The sequence below is a fragment of the Phyllobates terribilis genome, unplaced genomic scaffold (genome assembly GCF_046119375.1).
Source record: "Phyllobates terribilis strain yellow unplaced genomic scaffold, ASM4611937v1 Scaffold_3__8_contigs__length_932513732, whole genome shotgun sequence".
Lineage (NCBI taxonomy): Eukaryota > Metazoa > Chordata > Amphibia > Anura > Dendrobatidae > Phyllobates > Phyllobates terribilis.
The window spans coordinates 902,523,373-902,546,163 of NW_027362763.1; positions in this window are offsets into that span (position 1 = coordinate 902,523,373).

A 22,791-nucleotide genomic window follows, 5' to 3' on the forward strand; every position below is an offset into this window, starting at 1 on the left:
CCCACGGACACAACCTTTTTTCCCCTTCCCAACACGCCTATTCCCCTTTCCACCAGCAGCAGGCCTTTTTCCACTCATTTTGGTGGTTAACTAATTCATAACTCTGGAGTTGTTTGCACAAAAAAACAATGGATGGGAACCGAGCAGAGCTGAGTGGCCAAACTGTGGTATTAGGCCAAAACTATTGGCTGGGTTATATGCAGAAAAAAATTATATTCAATTTGCAACCTGATGGAGGTCATTATAGATGGACTAATAGAACAAGTCCCACACACAGCTAGAAGCCCAAATATTTTTTCAGAGGTAGATGCAGAAAAAAAAAAAAATTCAGTTTGCAACCTGATGGAGGTCAGTATAGATGGACTAATAGAGAAAGGCCCACACACTGCTAGAAGGCCAAATATTTTTTCAGAGCTAGATGCATACAAAAAATTATTTTGAATTTGCAACCTGATGGAGGTCAGTATAGGTGGACTAATAGAACAAGTCCCACACACTGCTAGAAGGCCAAATATTTTTTCAGAGCTAGATGCAGAAAAAAATTATATTCAGTTTGCAACCTGATAGAGGTCAGTATAGATGGACTAATAGAGAAAGTCCCACACACTGCTAGAAGGCCAAATATTTTTTCAGAGCTAGATGCAGAAAAAAATTATATTCAGTTTGCAACCTGATGGAGGTCAGTATAGATGGACTAATAGAGAAAGTCCCACACACTGCTAGAAGGCCAAATATTTTTTCAGAGCTAGATGCAGAAAAAAATTATATTCAATTTGCAACCTGATGGAGATCAGTATAGATGGACTAATAGAGAAAGTCCCACACACTGCTAGAAGGCCAAATATTTTTTCAGAGCTAGATGCAGAAAAAAATTATATTCAGTTTGCAACCTGATGGAGGTCTGTATAGATGGATTAATAGAACAAGTCCCACACACAGCTAGAAGCCCAATATTTTTTCAGAGGTAGATGCAGAAAAAAATATATTCAGTTTGCAACCTGATGGAGGTCAGTATAGATGGCCTAATACAACAAGTCCCTCACACAGCTAGAAGCCCAATATTTTTTCAGAGCTAGATGCAGAAAAAAATTATATTCAATTTGCAACCTGATGGAGGTCAGTATAGATGGAGTAATAGAACAAGTCCCACACACAGCTAGAAGCACAAATATTTTTTCAGAGGTAGATGCAGATAAAAATTATTTTTAATTTGCAACCTGATGGAGGTCAGTATAGATGGACTAATAGAGAAAGTCCCACACACTGCTAGAAGGCCAAATATTTTTTCAGAGCTAGATGCAGAAAAAAATTATATTCAGTTTGCAACCTGATGGAGGTCTGTATAGATGGATTAATAGAACAAGTCCCACTCACAGCTAGAAGCCCAATATTTTTTCAGAGGTAGATGCAGAAAAAAATATATTCAGTTTGCAACCTGATGGAGGTCAGTATAGATGGACTAATACAACAAGTCCCACACACAGCTAGAAGCCCAATATTTTTTCAGAGCTAGATGCAGAAAAAAATTATATTCAATTTGCAACCTGATGGAGGTCAGTATAGACGGAGTAATAGAACAAGTTCCACACACAGCTAGAAGTCCAAATATTTTTTCAGAGGTAGATGCAGATAAAAATTATTTTTAATTTGCAACCTGATGGAGGTCAGTATAGATGGACTAATATAGAAAGTCCCACACACTGCTAGAAGGCCAAATATTTTTTCAGAGCTAGATGCAGAAAAAAATTATATTCAGTTTGCAACCTGATGGAGGTCTGTATAGATGGATTAATAGAACAAGTCCCACACACAGCTAGAAGCCCAATATTTTTTCAGAGGTAGATGCAGAAAAAATATATTCAGTTTGCAACCTGATGGAGGTCAGTATAGATGGACTAATACAACAAGTCCCACACACAGCTAGAAGCCCAATATTTTTTCAGAGCTAGATGCAGAAAAAAATTATATTCAATTTGCAACCTGATGGAGGTCAGTATAGATGGAGTAATAGAACAAGTCCCACACACAGCTAGAAGCACAAATATTTTTTCAGAGCTAGATGCAGATAAAAATTATTTTTAATTTGCAACCTGATGGAGGTCACTATAGATGGACTAATAGAGAAAGTCCCACACACTGCTAGAAGGCCAAATATTTTTTCAGAGCTAGATGCAGAAAAAAATTATATTCAGTTTGCAACCTGATGGAGGTCTGTATAGATGGATTAATAGAACAAGTCCCACACACAGCTAGAAGCCCAATATTTTTTCAGAGGTAGATGCAGAAAAAAATATATTCAGTTTGCAACCTGATGGAGGTCAGTATAGATGGACTAATACAACAAGTCCCACACACAGCTTGAAGCCCAATATTTTTTCAGAGCTAGATGCAGAAAAAAATTATATTCAATTTGCAACCTGATGAAGGTCAGTATAGATGGAGTAATAGAACAAGTCCCACACACAGCTAGAAGCCCAATATTTTTTCAGAGCTAGATGCAGAAAAAAATTATTTTTAATTTGCAACCTGATGGAGGTCAGTATAGATGGACTAATAGAGAAAGTCCCACACACTGCTAGAAGGCCAAATATTTTTTCAGAGCTAGATGCAGAAAAAAATTATATTCAGTTTGCAACCTGATGGAGGTCAGTATAGATGGACTAATAGAGAAAGTCCCACACACTGCTAGAAGGCCAAATATTTTTTCAGAGCTAGATGCAGAAAAAAATTATATTCAGTTTGCAACCTGATGGAGGTCTGTATAGATGGATTAATAGAACAAGTCCCACACACAGCTAGAAGCCCAATATTTTTTCAGAGGTAGATGCAGAAAAAAATATATTCAGTTTGCAACCTGATGGAGGTCAGTATAGATGGACTAATACAACAAGTCCCACACACAGCTAGAAGCCCAATATTTTTTCAGAGCTACATGCAGAAAAAAATTGTATTCAATTTGCAACCTGATGGAGGTCAGTATAGATGGAGTAATAGAACAAGTCCCACACACAGCTAGAAGCCCAAATATTTTTTCAGAGGTAGATGCAGAAAAAAATTATATTCAGTTTGCAACCTGATGGAGGTCAGTATAGATGGATTAATAGAACAAGTCCCACACACTGCTAGAAGGCCAAATATTTTTTCAGAGCTAGATGCAGAAAAAAATTATATTCAATTTGCAACCTGATGGAGGTCAGTATAGATGGACTAATAGAATCATGCTATGCCCAAAAGATTTTACTTCACTAGGTGCAGTAAAAAAATTGGTATTCTATACACAGGTGGTATATCTTGCAACACAGATAGGCTACTCCACTGACTAACACACTCTGCAATAGGCCAAAAAGGATTAGCTTTGCTAGATTCAGCCAAATGCTGTGAAAAAAACTTGCACAGCACTGGCACAGACCTGCCTGGCAAAAACTGATAGGAACTGATGTAACCTAGTCCTGAAAAGGACTCCAATTACAATTAGTCTTTACTCCCACAACCTATCTATTTAAGAGCACAGACCTGCCTGATAAAAGTCCTAGGAAATGCTGTAACCTAGTCCTTAAAAGGACTGCAATCACAACTATTCCCTACTCCCAAGCTATCTGTAGATTTGTGCGAAAATTGGCTTGAAATTAACAAGGTATAGCGCACACAGCAACAGCGGTGCCGTCTAACACGCAGCTGCAGCAGTGAGAAAATGGTGGCAACGGGGAAAATGGCTTGGTCTTATAGGGCAAGGACATGTGACATACACTGCCAATGACACATGCCCTTGCTTGTGTGAAAAAAAGCACTTCGCTCCGTGTGTGCGCTGCTGATAGGCTGACAGATTGCACTTCCCCACTGTAAATGCGGGAAAGAGAAAAAAAAATGGAGATCTTCATTATTCCTGCAGAGATCCATCCCCTGCCCCTCCCCCCACCCCGCTGTACACTCAAACTGCGTATTAACATTAATTTTCATCATAACTGAGAAAAAATCCAGTTATGATTTTGGTGCACGAACAGTTATCGAACATAACCTCGAACAGCCGAATTTTTCTCAAATCGTTCGTGTTCGCCGAACTGCTCGAACACCGCCCAAAACAGCTCGAATTTGAGATTGGCGAACAGTTCGAGTAGAACAACGCTCATCTCTACTGGTTTACCATGACAAAGAGGAGCCAGAAGACAGTCTGATTCCTCTCACTCCTGCAGTAATTAGAAACCTTTCGCCCTCATATTAATCGGTGCAGGGGTTAATCTGCTCAGTTGAGAGCTCCTGGAAGCTTACCGTGATTTAGACTCTCAGCAGATTTGTGCCGTGCATCTCCCCTACTGTAATAACGCTGTACCCCAACAAATCAGACTGTCGCCTACCGTGGAAACCTTGAAAAGCAAGCTGAAGACCCACTTCTTGTGAAAAGCATACAATCTGCAGTAAGCCTCACTCCGGCATACCGCTGCACGACTAGCTGTACCCTGACTGTATCCTCACTATCCCTTGTAGATTGTTTGTGCGCCCTCGTGGGCAGGGTCCTTTCTCCTCTTGTACCAGTTGGTGACCCCTTTTGACATGTAACGTGCCACGGAATAAATGTAGCTGTAATAATAATTATAGTACTTGTACTCTGGATCAATTGATGACACTTTCCTGGTGTCTACACCTTATTTGATGTGTTTTTGCAGCTTTTGGGCCTGTTTGAAGAGGTGTTGTATATTCTTTTTTTTTTTTTGTCCCCCCCATTGAATCCTATGGCATTTGGCAATAATCGACAAACCTTCGACGAATAAATTCGGCGAATGTCTAAATATTCGGCGAGCATTTTCGAACCGAATATTGAAATGTTCACTCATCTCTAGTTAAAAGTTGACCAGCAATTTCTCATTTTTCCAACAAAATTTACAAAACCATTTTTTTAGGGATCACATCACATTTGAAGTGACTTTGAGGGGCCTTTATGACAGAAAATACCCAAAGGTGACACCATCATAAAAACTGCACCCCTCAAGGTGCTTAAAAATACATTCAAGAAGTTTATTAATAGTGATGAGCGAGTATGTTCTGTTAACCCTTTCGGCAAATATGCTCGGACCGAGCACCGAGTAGTTACAGCTGTTTGGTGTTATGTTTGAATCACTCCCATGTGCATGATTTGCGACTGTTTGACAACTTTAATACATGTGAGGATTGTGTAAGAAATAGACATTCCTTACATGTACTAAAGCTATCAAACAGTCGCAAATCATGCACACGGGAGTGATTCAAACATAACACCGAGCAGCAACTACTCGGTGCTCGGCCCGAGCATACTCGCCGAAAGGGTTAACAGAACATACTCGCTCATCACTATTTATTAACCCTTCAGGTGCTTCACAGAAATTTTTGGAATGTGGAAGAAAACAATGAACATTTCAATTTTTTTCACAAAAATCTTAATTTAGACTCAATTTTTTTTATTTTCACAAGGGTAGTAGTAAAAAAATGGATGCTAATACCCAATATGGGTGTAGTGAATGTTTTGAACCCAGAAGTACGACACAGAATTTGATGACATTAGGTCATCATATTGAATATGTTGTCATTAGTCTTGAGCTCAAGTGCTCGCTACTTCAGTTTCCATGGGTACTCGTGTATGCACCAAGTAGTGCCATGCTCGAGTCCCTGCCTTGCATGTTTCTCAGTTGTTAGACACCCAAAAAACACATGCCGTGTATGACAGGCAATCCCTGTGTTTTTTTTTTTTGGCTGTATAATAGCTGCGAAACCTGTGGGGCAGGGACTCGAGCATGTCACTCGAGCACCCGCGATACTCGGTGCATACCCGAGCACCCGACGCTGGGCAGGCCGAGGCGGCCGCTCCACCAGCAGCGCCTGTAACCCCTCTCATACCCATAACTCTACCGTACATTCCTGGAGCAAAGTGGCTCCCCCAGTACAACGACAAACCAGATACCCTGTCTGGATTCAAACGGAAGATATGCAGTATCTTGGACATGTACTCTGTGACAGGCAAGCAAAGAGCCGCTGTTGTATTAGGACAACTGACTGGTGCTGTGGAACGGGAAGTGGAAACATGGTTGGCTGCAGACCAGGAGTCAGTGTCCGCAATCTTTCAAAAGCTACAGACTGTCTTTGAGGATCTTACTGAGGCGGACCTCCGGATGAGGTTCTACAATTGTTCCCAACAGCCGGAGGACAATGTTCGGGACCACGCCTGGCATCTACAGGGGGCCCTGCGGGCTCTGAAACAGGTTAGTCCGACCAGCATAGAAAATGAAAACAAAATGCTGAAGGAACAGTTTATTCGGGGACTGAGGTCTCCAGAGGAGAGCAGGACTGTGCGTTGGTGGTCCTTAGATCATCCAGATGCCACCTTTGACAATCTTAAGGACATGGCTATAAAAGGACTGCAGCCCCTGGAAACAAATGCCATCCAATGTTACCAGGGTGGGGGTACCCCAGTGCCTGCTACACCGACCTTTTCCTCAGTGGCTGCTGAAGCTAAGGTTCCAGCAACATCCACTAGAGAGCTGGACAGTCTGCCCTCTGAAGTGCGCCAATTGAGCAAAACCCTGACCACTGTGCTGAGTGCCCTGCAGCTGCAGACAGAGCCTGAGGAAGGAGGGAAAATCCTGTTAGCCGATAGCCCTGAGGATGTCCCCTGTATGCGAAGGAGGAGGAGGCCAACACCACCTTTTACGAGGACCAGTGACCAGCGCCATCCACAAAAGGACCCTACCTGTTACCGCTGCCGCAAGACCGGACACACCGCCCAGAATTGTCCTTTAAACGAGAAAACCCTGGGGCTGAGGGCCGACACCCAGGAGTAAATTCCCCAGGCCCTTCAGACTGGTACAACAGGTTCGTCGGAGGAAGACCTTTCCTGTCCATTGTGCTGGACGGCATCCCGACGCATGTTCTGCTGGACACAGGATCTCAGGTAACCATCATGCCTGACGTCCTCTACAAGAGGTTCTGGTCCATGGACGACCTACGTCCGCCAGCTCCAAATCTTTCTGTTTATGCCTCGAACGGCCTCCCCCTTAACCTAATCGGGGTTAAGAAAGTGACTGTAAATGTGGGGAGAGTGGAGCTGAAGGACCAGGGGCTAATTGTAGTAGAGACTAATCCTGATGACACCAATCCATATATGGTACTTGGCACTAACATTGTTGGTAACTGTTTGGGAGAAGTTGTGTTCTTGCTCCAACAGATAGCTGACACTGCCAGACCTAGACAGAGGAGGGCGTTGCAGAAGTAGATCCGAGTCCTTATGTACTGTACCAACAGCAAGTAAGGTTAACAGAAGGTGAAATCGGTAATGTGCGGGTAACAGACCCCATACCCATTGTAATCCCCCCAATGAGTGAAATGCTCATCTGGTGTAGAGCTGCTATAGGTTTTAGAGGACAGAGCTACCAGGTGGTTGTAGAACCCCTTTGCTCCGAGCACAGACCCACGCTCTTAACCGCCAGAGGAGTGCTAGATGTACGCAATGGGAGGGTGCCCATCAGTCTTGTCAACTGTGGGGAAGATGAGGTCAGATTGCCACGTTATGCCACTGTTGCCAAATTACATGCTGTAAATAACAACTGCATTCACAAGGCGGAGTTATTAACCTCACCAGACGAAGTGGAGGATGATGACCCTGCCACCCAGGTGGAGGATTGGTGTCAACAGCTCCATGTTGGGACAGACACCACTCCTGTCCATCAAAAACAGGGTGTACACCGGGTGTTTCAAGAATACTCGCTGGTGTTCAGTAAACATCCACTTGACTTCGGGAGGATTAAGGGGGTTCAACATCATATCCCCACAGGTGACCATCCACCCATCAAAGAACGTTACAGGCCTATACCACCAGCACACTACCAGAAGTCTAAAGAAATGTTGCACGACATGAGAAAGGCGGGGGGTAATAAGGGATAGTTGTAGTCCCTGGGCAGCTCCCCTAGTGCTAGTTAGGAAAAAGGACGGAGCATGAGGATGTGTGTAGATTACCGACAAGTAAATCGCATTACACATAAAGATGCATACTCTTTGCCACGCATAGAGGAGTCCCTAGCTGCCTTAAAGTCTGCAAATTACTTTTCCACCCTTGACCTCACTAGTGGGTACTGGCAAGTAGCTGTGGCAGAGGAGGATCGGGAGAAGACGGCCTTCACAACCCCGATGGGACTCTGCGAGTTCAAAAGTATGCCGTTTGGACTCTGCAATGCCCCCGGAACGTTCCAGAGATTGATGGAGTGCTGCCTGGGACACCGCAACTTCGAGACTGTGTTACTATATCTGGATGACGTAATAGTGTACTCCAAAACGTACGAGGACCACTTGAAGCACCTGGCAGAGGTATTTGAGTCACTGTCCCAGTACGGGATGAAGCTGAAGCCCTCAAAGTGCCACCTACTCAAGAGAAAGGTACAGTACCTGGAGCATATTGTCAGTCTGGAAGGGGTAGCACCTGACCCAGAGAAGGTCACTGCCATCCATAAGTGGCCGGAGCCGAAGAACCTCAAGGAGGTGCGTCAGTTTTTGGGACTAGTAGGATACTACCGGAGGTTTGTAAAAGACTACACCAAGAAAGTAGCTCCTCTGCAAGACCTCCTGGTAGGGAAGTCCCCCAAAGGCAGAAATCCCCCATTCCACTGGGGTAAGGAGCAAGCCGAGTCGTTTCAGGAGATGAAGGAGATCCTGACAGGTGATGAGATCCTAGCCTACCCTGACTACAGCCAACTGTTCCTGCTGTATACAGATGCCAGCAACTAAGGACTGGGAGCTGTCCTAAGTCAGAAGCAGAATGGCCAAGAGAAAGTGATCGCATACCCAAGCAGGAAGCTCCGCCCAACTGAGAGGAACCCAGAGAACTATAGCAGCTTCAAGTTGGAGCTCCTGGCCTTGGTCTGGGCCATCACTGAAAGGTTTAAGCACTACCTGGCCTCCAGCAAGTTCACTGCCTTCACTGATAACAACCCCTTGACCCATCTTGAAACAGCTAAGCTGGGAGCACTGGAACAACGATGGATGGCTCGGCTGTCAAACTATCAATTCACAATTAAATACCGTGTGGGCTGCAAGAACACCAACGCCGATGACCTGTCCAGGATGCCTCACCAGTCAGACACAGAAGAAGAAGTGGATGACCTGGAAGAGATTGAGCTACCTGCCTTTCACCGGAATGAGATGATCCACGAGCAACGAGCCTCCAGGAAGCAGCGTGAAAAGACATTAAACTCCTTGCCTCACCATAGCTGGAAAGAGACCCAGGACAGTGACCCGGTTGTCAGCCGCATTAAGGAGCTGATAACCCAGGAAGGTTCCTCCCTGGAAAAAGAAGCGTCTCTCCAAGCAAAGCAGCTGTGCAACGAGAGAAGCCGGCTGTTTATCTACCATGAGAAGCTGTGCCGGAGGTAAGTTAATCCAAAATCCCATGAGATGGTATGGCAGATAGTGGTCCCCAAGACAGACATCCATATGGTGTTGGAGGCCAATCACGATCAGGCGGGGCACTTTGGCTGGAAAAAGCTAGAGACCCTGCTGAAGTGTCTATTCTACTGTGTAGGAATGCGCAGTTCCATTGAACGGTGGTGCCGAGACTGTGGACCCTGTGGCCTTAAAAGAAAAGACTACAGCAGCCAGAAGGCACCCCTGCAACCCATCAAGACGACTCGACCCCTGGAGATCGTGGCCCTGGACCATGTCAAGCTGTCCTCCAGAAGGTCAGGGTACTCTTATGCTCTGACCACTACTCACGTTTCCTGGTGGTCGCCCCCGTCAAAGACCTGACGGCAGAGACAGCAGAAAAGACGTTCCAAGCATATTTCTGTAGACCCCATGGTTATCCTGAGCAGGTGCTGACGGACCAGGGCCCGGCCTTTGAGGCTGAGTTGTTCAAGGAGTTCTGCCATCTCTACGAGTGTAAGAAGATATGAACTACACCGTACCACCCACAAACCAACGGTCTCTGCGAAAAGATGAACAACATCATCATCGACCTGCTAAAGACCATACCTCTTGAGGAGAGAAATCAGTGACCAGACCTACTACCTGACCTAGTAGATCTGTATAATCATATACCAGTAAGTTCCACCAATTGCACTCCGGCATTTCTCATGCGGGCAAGGCCAGGAAAGCTGCCCATGGATCTGGAGCTTGGTGTTGTTGAGCTTGAAGCTGATATGATCACTAAGGACTGGGACATGACCAGACAGGAGCAGTACAGGAGGGTGCAAGACTGTGTCGAGGACAGTCTCACTCGGGTGAGAGATAAGCAGGAGGCGCACTACAACAAAAACGCGCCCGCAGAACCCTTCACACCTGGTGAAGTAGTATTGAAAAAGAAGAGACGAAACCACAAACTTGATGACCAGTGGGAGAGAGAACCCTACACTGTGTTGCCGTCAAGATTTGATAATAAGAAGACCTGCATAATCAGTCGAGATGGAGGAAGAACGTCTACAACAGTATCCAGGGACCACCTAAAGTTGTGTCCAGACCTACTAAAACTCCTGGAAGAAGTGCCTCTCACCAAACCGGAGGAGCCTAAAGAAGCAGTGATCTGCACTGATTTGGGAGATTTCCCGGCAGATTGGCCTCAACTAGGAGGAGCAGTAGTCATCCCTGTAATTACCTTCTACCCACAGCAAGAAGAACCTATAAGTGCTGCAGAAGAGCCTGCTCAAGCAGAATCCCCGGAAGAAGGATCCCCGGTTGGAACAGAGCAAGAAGGCCCAGCCTATGGTATGCTTACTAGTCCAGTAAAGAGGTCAATACAGTTATGTAGCCCCTCCACACCTAGTCCTGACACATTGGGAGGTAGTGTACCTACTAGCACTTCACGCATCCCGGTACTACGCAGATCGACACGTAGCACGCGAGGTAAAACCCCTGTCAGGTACACTCAGTAAAATAGTCAAATTTCTGGAATGTAGATAGTTACCCCTGGGGTATTAAATTGTAATGTACTGTATTATTGTGTGTTTTCATGCATATGTATATTATTTTGTGCTTTGTTTTATTATTGAACAGTTCAAGTGACATGGACACCTTACCTTATTAATTCCTTTATTGTTTGCATAAAGAACTTTGTGGCTGAGGACTATGTGCAGCCCAAAAACTGCTTTTTGTATATAATTGCACTCCTTGGAGTGCCCCTTTTAGATGACTTCTGAAGGAAAACCTGTCTGGAGTGGCTCTCTTGGAGGTCCAACTCGGGATCTTCATGCCCTGCAGCCACCGCAGGGCCTACGTTGAGGGTTTGGGACAGGTCCCTCAAAACCACCAAGTACTCTACTCTGTGAGATGGACATCCTGTCTGGGAACCTCACCATAAGAGACTTGAACTCTGAGGATGCTTTGTATTTGTTTATATTGTTATGCAATGTTTAAGCTTGGTGCCTCACATAAAGGGAAGATTGTTAATGCATTGTTCATGTTTCTTATTGTTGTTTTAAAATGTACTTCAGCCCGGGAGTGCTGAGCTTTGCTAGGGGGGAATGTCACACCCAGCTGCGCTTGGTATCACAGATCCTAGAAGTGTGCATTGATGGATTCCTCCACAAGAGGACCCCATAATCATTCACACATCTCCACCTTCCACCTTAGACCAGCAGAGGGAGCCCGTTAGGGATATAAATAGGGAAGGTGGTGCAAGGTAGTGCAGTCTGTTGAGAGAGTTCCTGCAGTAGAGGAGCCTGAGAGGGGTCAGCCTGCAGTGGAGCACAGTCCAGACTCAGTTGAAACTCAGAATAGGGAGCTTTAGGTGTGCCGGCGCCATAAGATCGGTGAAGCGCGGCAAGCTGCCGTTAGTGTGTATAGCCTAGTGAGGGCCCGAGTAGGCCGAAGGTGAGTGGAGAGTTAGTACATTGGGGGCAGAGGAGCTTAATCAGCTCACCCCGAAGGATTTACCGGACACCGGGATCTCTATGACCCAGTAAGGCATAACCGGAATCCCTGGAGAATTACAAGTCCCAGGATCACTAAAGTGCTGATATGTAACAGAGCTGGGAGACACATAGGCCCCGCAAGCTGAGGAGCGTGTATTCCAATAAAAGGCTCTACCACAAGGTCAGCCAGAGCAGGACAGAGATAAAGTTAGGCCTAGCTCCAGGCAGGTCAGAAACTTACTACGTAGAGGCAAGAAACAGGAGGCCCTTTACCCGCTCATTGGGGAGGATCCTGATATGCAACCTTCACCCTACAGTGCTCCGGGATGTGCCTGAATTTCCACCAGTAAAGGTACTGAAGTGACTACCGTGTCTGTCCCTGTTCTTGCTCTGATCCGGCTGGGTCTCGCCTGTCCTGCAGCCCCCTTTTCGTACGCTGCCCTGAGGCCTAGCTCCACCTGTGGGGAGCTATACCATCAAGCTGCCTTATCATCGGCCTCAGTGGACTGCGCAGCGCTGGTGATTCACACCAGAAGCCACAGGTGGCGTCACGAACTTTCATAAAACTAAGAAATCTATTATCCCCTTTTTAAAGAGCGACCCCAGGGTACGGGCCCGGGAGCCGACCACCGCGACATCCCCAAGGCCAGGCAAAGGCCCGGGTACCGAGTCATCCCCATCCACTGGGCTAGTCACTCTCAGGTGTCAGTTTTGCCAAGGCCTTTTGGATACACCTAAGGACGCTCTGGCTCCGCATACTCCTCCCTGTTAACTCAGACTGAAGCCATTTGGTTGGATAGTGGGATTAGATAGGAGAGGTGTGATGAGCAACAGGAAGTTTCAGTCATTTTCCCAGAATCTTTCCACCTACTTGAGGCAAAACCAATGGAATTTGGAGCTGCCAGTTCTCAGACCATTGAGAGGAGATATCAACGTGATCTTGGACTCTGCCTCTACTGTGGTTGAGCTGGACATTTTCTAAGTCTGAGTGGTTTTCAACGAGGTCACCCAGACTTCTAGGTAGCTTTTTCCTCTTCTGATAAAGTACTTCTGAACATGGAATTTCTTTTCCAAAGTCTTTTCCAAAGTCAGTCATTATCACAGGTGGGTTTCATTGATTGTGGGTCTGCTGCGAAGCTCATCGATTCAGGACTGGTCCTGAGATTAGGATTAGGGACAGTTAGGTTGGAATACCCATTCAAATTGTTGCCATTGACAGGAAACCCTTACTCCAGAACCATGTCCAGCTGGTAATGGTGTAATTCTCACTTAAAATAATGAGCGAACGTGCTCGCCACTACTCTGTACTCGCCCGAGAATCACGGTGCTCGACAAGCTCGGCGTTCGGTGAGTAGTCACAGCTTGCACAGGTGGGAGCTCGAGTCCCCTCCCTGCATGTTTTTCACTCTTTAGAGAGCTAATGAACATGCAGGGATTGCTTGCCATGCACTGTAATGCTGTAGCCATGTTGGTTGTGGCATTACAGTGATTGGCCGGTCGCATAGTGTCATTGAGTCTATTTAAGACCTGGTGACGCTAGGCTCATCACAGTCTACCCTGGAAACAGACAGAGTAGGGAGAAGTGCTGCTCCGTGAGGGAGAGATTTGCTTGTTTATTAGTTAGTGTAATTATTCACAACATATCTATATATCCATCTGAACTAACAATCCTTCTGAGTACTAATCCAGCTGCATATATTCAGTGATGATGGCAGGAGTTAGGCAGGCAGGAAGGGTTTGTGACAGTGTATACAGCACAAGAGGGTCCATTGCACGTTCTGTCTGCTGCTGCTGTTACAGATATTTGTAGATATAGCCCCAGATATCGGCAGCCAGGGTTAATTTTTGTTATCTTAATCCTGATTATTTGCTTAAAAAGCAAGTCCTGCAGGGTTTTTGGCAGTATATGTAGCACAAGTGGGTCCATTGCACGTTCTGTCTGCTGCCGCTGTTACGGATATTTGTAGACATAGCCCCAGATATCAGCAGCAAGGGTTAATTTTTTTTTTATCTTAACCCTGATTATTTGCTTAACCCCTTTGCAACCTCCCCCGGTTCAGTGAGGGCTGCGGCACTGAGCCTGCACTGAACCGAGCACATGTCAGCTGATTCTTACAGCTGACATGTTCCCGCAACAGCCGCGGGCTGAATCGCGATCCATCCGCGGCTGTTAACATGTTAAATGCCGCTGTCAATCTCCGACAGCGGCATTTAACGCGCGCTACCGGGAAGCGCGTCCTAAGCCCCGACCATCGGCGACCCCGTCACGAGATCGCGGGTCACCGATGAGTGGGCATGACAACTCAGGGTCTGCAGCAATCGCCTGTGGTTGTCATGAGCTGATCGCTATGAGCGCCACCTAGTGGTCGGCGCTAATAGCACAGGACCAATTCTGCTTTATGCAGGGGATCTGCTGATCCCCTGTATGTAGCAGAGGTGATCAGATATATGCTGCTTCTAGTCTCCTATGGAGACTATAGAAGCATGCAAAAAGTGAAAAAAAAACGTTTTTAAAAATATAAAAAAATAAAATTCAAAATAAAATATTTAAAAAAAAACCTACATAGACATATTTGGTATCACCACGTTCAGAATCGCCCGATCTATCAATATAAAAAATAATTAATCTGAACGGTAAACGGCGTAACGAGAAAAAAATTCTAAACGCCAGAATTACGTTTTTTGGTCGCCCCAAAATTGCAATAAAATGCAATAACGGGCGATCAAAACATCGGATCTACCCCAAAATGATATTGATAAAAACGTCAGCCCGGCGCGCAAAAAATAAGCCCTTACCCAGCCCCAGATCCCGAAAAATGGAGACGCTACAGGTCTTAGAAAATGGAGCTTTTTTTTTTTTTACCAAATTTTTGAATTTTTTTTCATCACTTAAATATAAAAGAACCTATACATGTTTGGTGTCTACGAACTCATAATGACCTGGAGAATAAGAATGGCAGGTCAGTTTTAGCATTCAGTGAACGTGGTAAAAAATAAAAATAAAAAACAACTGTGGTATTGCACTTTTTTTGCAATTTCACTGCACTTGGATTTTTTTTCCCGTTTTCCCATACACGATATGGTAAAACTAGTAATGGCGTTGAAAAGTACAACTCGTCCCGCAAAAAATAAGCCCTCACATGGCCATATTGACCAAAAAATAAAAACGCTATGGCTCTGGGAAGAAAAGGAGCAAAAAACGAAAACGCAAAAACGGAAAATGCTCTGGTCCTTAATGCAATTCAGAGTACACCATTTTTTGCTTCATTTGCTTGTTAGCACTGCAGAACACAGCCAGATCTTTTCCATATTACAGTGCTAAAACCGTGGTTGTCCATCAGACGTATCACAAATAACTGCTGTCCAAATTCAGCCATTTCTGTCCTCTATTTACAGTTTGTTGCAGTGTGTCAGTGAAGCTATTCACACGTGGTCGCTGTGAAGAATAGTAAACTACATGGCCGCTATTTAAAACCGTGGTTGTCCGTCAGACGTATCACATATAACTGCGGTGCAAATTCAACCATTTCTGTCCTCTATTTACAGTTTATTACAGTGTGTCAGTGAAACTATTCACACGTGCTCACTGTGAAGAATATTAAATTACAAGGCCACTATTTAAAACCGTGGTTGTCCGTCAGACATATCACATATAACTGAGATCCAAATTCAGCCATTTCTGGCCTCCATTTACAGTTTGTTGCAATGTGTCAGTGAAGCTATTTAGATGTGGTCGCTGTGAAGAATAGTAAACTACAGGGCCACTATTTAAAACCGTGGTTGTCCGTCAGATGTATCACATATAACTGCGGTCCAAATTCAGCCATTTCTCTTCTCCATTTACAGTTTGTTTCAGTGTGTCAGTGAAGCTATTCACACATGTTCGCTGTGAAGAAGAGTAAACTACATGGCCGCTATTTAAACCCATGGCTGTCCGTCAGAAGTATCACATATAACTGCGGTGCAAATTCAGACATTTCTGTCCTCTACAGTTTGTTGCAGTGTGTCAGTAAAGCTATTCACACATGTCCGCTGTGAAGAATAGTAAAATACAGGGCCGCTATTTAAAACCGTGGTTGTACATCAGACGTATTACATATAACTGCAATCAAAATTCAGCCATTTCTGTCCTCCATTTACAGTTTGTTGCAATGTGTCAGTGAAGCTACTAACACATGCTCGCTGTGAAGAATAGTAAACTACAGGGCCTCTATTTAAAACCGTGGTTGTCCGTCAGATCTATCACATATAACTGCGGTCCAAATTCAGCAATTTCTGTCCTCCATTTATAGTTTGTTGCAGTGTGTCAGTGAAACTATTCACACGTGCACGTTTTGAAGAATAGTAAACTATAAGCCCACTATTTAAAATCGTGGTTGTCCGTCAGATGTATCACATATAAATGCGGTGCAAATTCAGCCATTTCTGTCCTCCATTTACAGTTTGTTTCAGTGTGTCAGTGAAGCTTTTCACACATGCTCGCTGTGAAGAATAGTAAACTACAGGGCCGCTATTTAAAACCGTGCTTGTCGGTCGGACGTATCACATAACTGCAGTCCAAATTCAGCCATTTCTGTCCTCCATTTACAGTTTGTTGCAGTATGTCAGTGAAGCTTTTCACACATGCTCGCTGTGAAGAATAGTAAACTACATGGCCGCTATTTAAAACCGTGGTTGTCCGTCGGACTTATCACATATAACTGCGATCCAAATTCAGCCATTTCTGTCCTCAATTTACTGTTTATAAGCTCTGGAGAGGGACAAAAGTGCACACAAAATAGGGCAATACCGTCTGGCAAGGGGTAGGTGTAATCAATGATAGCACTCACCTAAAAGTGTTGTGCGCAGGCATAACACCTATAAATGCACCAAAAGCCGCTGCTGCTGCCCCGTGGCTGGAGGAATTGGTTCTTCCAGAAGCAATGGCAAAAATGGAAGCTGGCATGTTTAGGCGGGATGCGCTGCGGGAACGAAGAGGCCCTGGATTCCAAGACGGTTGTATTAATCCCAACGCGTTTCTGCGCCGGACCACCGCCTTTCTCAAGGTATAAATACCAAACGAACAGGACACAACAACTGAGGGCTTTAAGCAGGAGAAAATGGATTAAAAAAGCATAAAGAATGCCCCGAAATGGGAGGGACAGGAAGCAAGGAAAATGAAAAAAAGAAGAGGAAAAAAAAAGGAGAGAGAAAGGAAAAAAAAAAGGTGTTGACACAAGGAAGGTAAAGTGGTTAATAAAGTAGAGAAAAAAATAAATAAATAAACAGGAAAGGGGTGCAAGGAATGGAGTTAAACCTTGATCGAGCAGATTGGTATGTAAAATATAAAAAAAATAGTTAAATTGATAAATTGTGATGGGCAAGCACTAAAATGCTCGGGTTAAGCAAATTGGAATGCTCGGGTGCTCGACCCAAGCAACGAGCCCAATGTAAGTCTATTTGAAACTCGAGCATTTTTCAGGCGACTCCCCTCGGCGGTCTGCAGAAGGCCTAAAAATTGCCCAAATCGATAGGAACAGTACTTAAATGACATGGGAACAGCATGGGGAAGAATCCTGGAGTCATTTCTGTCTCCCAGGTCACTGCTGTCAACAATGTTGTCAGAGGTATTACGCCATTTTAACGGACTCACAATAAAACATACAAATAAAACCGAAATGGATTATCCTGGAAAATATGTCAAGGAATAGTGATGGGCAGGCACTAAAAATGCTCAGGTGCTCGATACTCTGGTCGAGCAAATTGTGATACTCGGGTGCTCGACCCGAACAACGAGCCCAATGTAAGTCTATGGGAAACTCGAGCATTTTTCAGGCGGCTCCCCCCAGGGGTCTTCAGAGGGCCTAAATATTGCCCAAATCCATGGGAATAGTGCTCTATTGACATGGGAACAGCATGTGGAAGACCCCTGGAAGCATTTATGACTCCCAGGTCACTGCTGTCAACAACGTTGTCAGAGGTATTACGCCACTTTTACAGACTCACAATAAAACATACAAAAACGAAACCAAAATGGATTTTCCTGGGAAATATGTTAAGGGCCATCCTTTCCAGGGTAATGACTTGTATATAAGGCAAGATAAATAACCAAAAACAAAAATACTCCTCCACACCTTGGGCTATGTTCACACATAGCATTTTTGATGCGTTTTTGCACTTTTGCATTGCTTTCAACCAAGACAAATGCATTCACTGAGAAATGTAATTTTAACATTTTACAACCTTATCTGGCCATGTGGTGTATGACACAACATCAGACTCATGCATACAGTGCTGAAAAGACATTGGAACAGCATGGGGAAGACCCCTGGAAGCATCTCTGACTCCCAGGTCACTGCCTAAAAGTGTGCCCATCATAAGTGATCCCTGGTGCATGCAAAGATGCCTCCCGCAATGCACCTGTCATTTCAGACTTGCAACAATCACCGTCCACGTACTTGTCCCAGTGCAGCGTTCAGTTGTCCCTACCCCATTCCTTGGAATGCAAGCGCAAGTATGCAGCCAGCCACCCACCCACCCACAGGCTGCAATATAATACTGCCACATTTTGACAGCTGCTTGCACTTGAAATGTGGCCTTTTAGGCTCATGGAGGTGGAAGCTTTTCACAACCTCATGCCGGCAGCCGCTTGGTGTCCATACTCGGTCCACAGCCGCCACTATTTCTCCCGATATCGTCTCTGCCTTCCACAAGCACAGGTCCCACAACATTACCCATGCTCTCCCCAGTGAACTTACTGGGAAGGGCTGCCTACCCACAAACACGTGGTCAAGTGAATGTGGCCAAGGACGTACCGAGCCAGTCCACAGCTTCTTTTGCTGAGTGTATTTCACCACAGACATATTCTTTAGCTCGGTGAAAGGATTGGCATAGAGGGAAACCGTATCTACTCTGGGTGTCTTTTCTCCCAGGAAGTCCTCTAATGCAGCTTGTTGCAGAAGCAATGGCAGCCGGTCCAACATCAACTCGCACTTGTCGGTGGTGCTTTGACACACAAACATCATTCTTTGCTCCTTTAATTTCATGACTACAGAGTTGGGCAATGTTTGTAAACAAAAAAGGATATAGACGTTCATTCCCGTATAGTGTATTAATATCCTTAAGACAAGATGAGGAAACCCAACTTACACTACACTATTTCTCATTCCTCATTCTAAATTAGTAATTAAGTAAACAGATCAAAAAGCTCAATAAATCAGCTTATTCAAACATAATTTTTATTATTGTTATTATAAAACATACAGACACCCCATAAAATCATGTCAAAAGCCCCTAAAACATAGGAAACCCCAAAAAAATTGAGGCAGTGTGGTCAAAAGATATCACTGTAAGCACTGAAGATGATTACAGTTCAGAAAATCAGAATGTAAAGCTATAACAGTTGAATTCTGAACCTCTTAGTTTCGTGGGATATACCCCATGTCCCAGCCATTAGATTGTCACATAACGTATGTAAATAGAGTACAAATCCTCATGTACAAGCCATTAGATTATCATATAACATATGTAGATAAAGTACAGATCCTCATTGTTAAAGGGATATATCCCATATACAAGCCAGAAAAATTATCACATTGGTTACATCAGTTACAGCTTATATAGAACACATATACCCTGGGGTACGAGGCAGTGTGGTCTCCCATTACTTTGGCACTGGTTTGTATTATGCCTGCCTTGGGGGTACTATAATTATGATATCACTTGGCTGCTAACAAGTACTCTGGCATGATCCCTATGAGTGGTGATGTGCACCCAAATTTAATGTATTACCTTATGTGTTCTATATAAGCTGTAACTGATGTAACCAATGTGATAATTTTACTGGCTTGTATATGGGATATATCCCTTAAACTATGAGGATCTGTACTTTATCTACATATGTTATATGATAATCTAATGGCTTGTACATGAGGATTTGTACTCTATTTACATATGTTATGTGACAATCTAATGGCTGGGACATGGGGTATATCCCACGAAACTAAGAGGTTCAGAATTCTACTGTTATAGCTTTACATTCTGATTTTCTGAACTGTAATCATCTTCAGTGCTTACAGTGATATCTTTTGACCACACTGCCTCAATTTTATTGGGGTTTCCTATGTTTTAGGGGCTTTTGACATGATTTTATTTGGTGTCTGTATGTTTTGTGATAACAATAATAAAAATTATGTTTGAATAAGCTGATTTATTGAGTATTTTGATCTCTTTACTTAATTACTAATTTAGAGTGAGGAATGAGAAATAGAGTTGGGCAATGGCCTGATCTGCAATGCGGTTTGAGAAATAACATGCATAAGCACATCCGATCCACTTTAAAAAAGTAGCCGTAGAGTGTCCGTGAACCTTCCCTCACACTTTTTTTAGCCAGGGCTGCTTCTCAGCAGAGATGGATAGGCCCACCAGAGAACCGGAGACTCCTCCGGTGGGCCCTGGCTTCTCCTTCAGGAGAGTTCACAGTGCTGAGGTGAGGCCATGATGATGACAGAGGCCACCATTTTCTTAGTTTTCTGCTACTTGGAATGCAAGCGCAAGTATGCAGCCAGCCAAACAGACCGCAATATTAAACTGCCATATTTCTGGGCAGCTGCTTGCACTTGAAATGTGGCCTTTTAGGCTCATGGAGGCGGAAGCTTTTTACAACCTCATGGCGGTGGCGGCCGGGTGTCCATACTAGGTCCCCAGCGGCCACTATTTCTCCTGGTGTCGTCTCCGCCTTCCACAAACACGGGTCCCACAACATTACCCGTGCCCTCCCCAGTGTACTTACTGGGAAGGACCGCCTACCCATAAACACATGGTCATGTGAATGTGGCCAGGGACGGTACTGAGCCAGTCCACAGCTTTTTTTGCTGAGTTGTATTTCCCCACAGCCATATTCTTTAGCTTGGTGAAAGGACTTGGAAAACCATATCTACTCGAGCTGTCATTTCTCCCAGGAAGTCCTCTAAAGCGGCTTTCAATTAAAATGTGGCCTTTTTAGCTCGTGGAGGCGGAAGGGTTTCACAATCTCATGCCTCGTGTCCATACTCGGTCCCCAGCCACCACTATTTCTGCCGGTGTTGTCTCCGCCTCTACTAGCATGGGTCCCTGAACATTACTGCTGGTACTTTTCTGTGCGAATCTGCTTGCCTCCTGCCAGCCTGCAATATTTCCAGTAAACGATGGTACGACACCATAGGATTAGCAGTGCCCCCAGTACCAGTAATGAAGTCATACAGAATTTCCTTCTTAGGAATTTTATTTGGTAGACTGAGTGGCTGCCAAAATACATTAGTTTCTCACAACGGATCTGAAGATACAGTGGCAGTAGGTGCAAGTTCCTCCAGCCTGTAAGATATCAGAGGGTGAACGGCAGCACATTAGATCAGTGGTTAGCACTGAAGCCTTGCAGCGCTGGGATCCTGGGTTCAAATCCCAGCAAGGACATCTGCAAGGATTTTGTTTATTCTACCCATGTTTGCTTAGGTTTCCATCTCAGTAAAAAAGCAACCATAGAGTGTCCGGGAACCTTCCCACACACTTTTCTTAGGCAGGACTGCTTCTCGGCAGGGTTGGACGGTCCCACCAGAGAATCCTCTGGTGTGCCCTGGCTTCTACATCAGGACAGTTCATGATAGCGCTAATTTTTCTGCTGCTATGGGGCTCTGGAGCGGGGGGGGAAGGTGAGATCTCAGAATCAAATCCTATGGTGGGCCCAAAGTTTTTCAAGCTGAAACAGCTTCTCAGTGGGAGTTGTATTTCACCACAGCCATATTCTTTAGCTTGGTGAAAGGACTGGCATAGAGGGAAACAATATCTACTCCAGGTGTCATTTCTCCGTCACCAGGTTCCGCCTATTGTCACACACGACCATGCCTGGCTGTATGTTCAGCGCTGAGAGCCACAGATCAGGCTGCTGTGTTACAGCTTTTAATAACTCTGCAGCACTGGGTGGTTTGTCACCTAGGCATTAGAAAGGAAAGGGTCTCCCATAGTGTTGGCCTATGCAGAGAATGCAAGGGCTGCCAAAAATTGGGAGCACTCCAATACCCCTTGGAAGAGAATTAGAGGGCCACATCAAAAAAAGGTTCCTATTAGAAAGGAGCGGGTCTCCTATACTTGTAATGCCCATGCACTAAGTGTATGGGCTGACAAACATTTACCCCTGGGGGGTATACATGAACATACTGTATAAAAAAAAAATTTAAGGTCATCATAAACACCCTTTAAAAAAATTATGTGGGTGCTGCATCACGGATCACGGTCACTCTAGTGATATGGTGGTGGAGGATGAGGAGAAAGCAAATAGCCAAAATCAGGAAGCATATACCCATGTGTGGGTGTGAAAAGGTGCATGGGAATACACCTCCCAAAAAAAGTCACTGGATTTGAGTTTATGTTACGCTGCTATCATTCGGTGGTGTTGAGAAGTCTGGCCCAATCCAGCCCTTGTTCATTTTTATAAGACTCAGCCTGTCAGCATTTTCAGTTGACAGGCGGATGGACGCATCAGTTATAATTTCAACAGCGGCACTAAAAACTCACTCTGATAAAATGCTAGCGGCAGGGCAGCCCAGGACCTCCAAGGCATAGAGAGCCAGTTCATTCCGCGTATCCACCTTGGACACTCAATAATTATAAGGCACAAGGGAATCAAGGAGAAAGTTTGTACGGTCGGCAAGTTACTCCCTCAGCATCTTCCCAAACTTTGAACTCCTTGTGAGAGTACCCTGTGCCTCAGGGCTTGCGTGAGGGGAGGGGATTAGAAAATTCTCCCAGAACTTTGACAGTGTTCCCCTGTCTCTGCTGGATTGGAGTTTTGTCTCTCTCTCCTGTAGTCTTGGCTGTCCAACGAAATATGACCTCTGCCGCCAGCATTTTCAGATGGGATTTTTTTTTAATAGTTTCGCAACAAGGGCCTTCTGGTACTGCCCTATTTTTGTAGACCTGT